Below are 2,561 nucleotides of genomic sequence, written 5' to 3'. Positions count from 1 at the left end.
CACCTCCTGCCTCCTCCATCTCCCACCTGTGCCTTCACCTCCTGCCTTTTCCATCTCCCACCTGTGCCCTCACCTCCTGCCTCCTCCATCTCCCACCTGTGCCCTCACCTCCTGCCTCCTCCATCTCCCACCTGTGCCCTCACCTCCTGCCTCCTCCATCTCCCACCTGTGCCCTCACCTCTTGCCTCCTCCATCTCCCACCTGTGCCCTCACCTCCTGCCTCCTCCATCTCCCATCTGTGTTCTAACCTCCTGCCTCCTCCATCTCCCACCTGTGTCCTCACCTCCTGCCTCCTCCATCTCCCACCTGTGCCCTCACCTCCTGCCCTCTCTCCATCTTCAAAGCCAAAAATGCACCATCTTCAAATCTCTCCCTAACCTTTGCTTCCAACTATCACACTTCCTTTCCTGACACACTTCTTTGTTATAACACCGGGCTCACCTGGAGGACCCAGGACACTGTCCTCTGGTGAAATTTCTCAATTTAGTCACATTGCAGGTCACTTTGCCATGTGAGGTCAATATTCACAGGATCTGGGGAGTAGGGTGTGACCAGCTCTTTGGAGGGGCATTATTCTGCCTGCCACACCCTGTAACTGGGAATCCCATAAGTAAATTCTGAAACTCAGATATCTTAAATTTTCTATGTGTCCCCTAAATCCTTCAGTTTTGCTTTCCCATATATATTCTTTAATCTCATATACATCTCTGGTACTTTGACACTTCCACCACCAACACTCTCACCCACGCATCCCCGCGTCTCACCCACCAGCTCCTCTCTTATTCTGCCCTGGGAGGACTAAGGATATTCATGAACAAAAAGCACTTACTGCTGGCCAGACACTGTACCGAATGCTTTAATGGAATCATCTCATGGACTCCTCCCAGCAGCCCTGTGAGCTGTGGCCTTGGGTGAATTAAATTAGTAGTTTGTGCCTCAGATGCCTCATAGTCAACAGGGTGGTGCGGGTTCCTCCCTCTGGGCTGCTCTGAGGACGGAGGGACGTGAGTGAGGCAGTGAGAATGGTGCCAAGCACAGGGAACGCGCTGTTGTCATTACCACCTCCGGGTGCCCCACTCCCCACCCACCACTGCACATGCTGCTCTCCTGCCTTAACTACCCATCGCATTGATTGTGTCTCTTGGGGGCTGCCAGCTGCGTCTCTCAGTTCTCACTCAATGCCTCCCCTCCTCTGTGTCCCTGTGGCCTCTTATTTATATTTCGGGTTGCTGCCAGAGTTGGGGTCACATGTCTGTCCCTGAGAAGCTCTTGGAAAGAAGGGATCAAACTGAGTTCTCTTCCTCATCTTGCATCTCCCACACCGACGCCTGGCACTTGGTGCATAGTAGGTGCTCAGTACGTGTCTGTTGGGTGAATTATTGAGCCTCATTTCACAAGTCTAGACTCTTATCCATCCTGGCCATTTGCCTTTGGATTGGTGAGGTGTGCCATCATTCTTCTAAAAAGCAGAGCTTAGAGCTGAACAGCTGGGAGGTGGCTTGACCTCCACTGAGGAAACTGGGAGGCTGAGCTCCGACCTGGTCTATGTGGTGCCATGATTGTGCTGCACCCGGTCACTCTGTAGATCTCTCAGCGACCACGTGCTGAGCACAGTTGTCTTGAATCAGTTCTCTCGACTCCCGCCTGCAATCTATGTTTTGGTCTGTTGCCTGGCTGAGTGGTGATGTGCCCTCCTGCTGGCAGCCCTGGCGTTTTGATTACAGTCAGACTAGGCTTCCAGGGCCAGTCCCAGGCTGTTTTCTTCCTTCTGCACCTTAAAGAGGGCCTCGCCCTTCACTTGACACCAGTCCCACTAACCCAGTGCTGCTCTGGTTCCCAGTCACTCGCTTCATGTGCTAGAGATGGGTCCAGAGGAAGAGAATCCTAGCATTTTCCCACAGCTCAGAGCTGCCCGCCCTGTGTCCTTGCGTGGACTCCTGCTCCTCACACTCCCAGCCCGGGCGGCAGTTCTTTGGAGCCATTCTGGCTCCCTGTGCCCACGGGAATTCCAGACCTGCCCAGCGAGCCCGAATCTCAGAGGAGCCAGACCTGCTGGGGTTTCCCTGCCCTAGTTTCACTCTCCAGTTCCTGCCCACATACTGCTCCACCCCTTCTCCACCGCCGCCCTGCCCTGCCCCTGTGAGGGCCATGCTGCGGGAGCCTCCACAGCATTGGGCACCTGGAGGCCCGGCAAGGCTGCCCTGACTTAGGTGTAAATGCCCCCAAACACCAGATGGGCACCAGGGTCCAGCCTGGCGAGGCAGGCAGTGCTGTCACAGGAGCAGCAAGGACTTGACCCTGTAGCCGGTCAGCCTGTGACAGTGGCTCCCAGGGCTCTGCAGTGACTGGCGGCTTCAGGTTGTCCCAGGCGTGCTTAGCAGGCTGCTGGTGTCCTTCCTGAGAATAGCTAGACGGGAGCACCGGGGGGGGGGAGGGGGGGGGGGGGGGGGCCCCAAAGCCCCTGGGGGGAAAAAGAGAAGTTCCCCCGGGGGAAACCCCCCAAAAAGGGTTTGCCCCTTGGGAAAAAAGGGAAAAAGGCTAGAGAATCCCCCCCCCCCCCC

General features: G+C 56.0%; 1 protein-coding gene across 1 annotated transcript in view; it reads left to right on the top strand.

Moving 5' to 3' along the window:
- Positions 1–2,561, top strand: part of IL18R1 (interleukin 18 receptor 1) — a 33,647-nt gene that overhangs the window by 14,346 nt on the left and 16,740 nt on the right. The window lies entirely within an intron of this gene.

This window comes from Myotis lucifugus, unplaced genomic scaffold (assembly GCF_000147115.1).
Source record: "Myotis lucifugus unplaced genomic scaffold, Myoluc2.0 scaffold_422, whole genome shotgun sequence".
Classification (NCBI taxonomy): Eukaryota; Metazoa; Chordata; class Mammalia; order Chiroptera; family Vespertilionidae; genus Myotis; species Myotis lucifugus.
The sequence above is the reverse complement of the archived record's forward strand: the minus strand, read 5'-3'. Positions and strand labels throughout refer to the sequence as shown.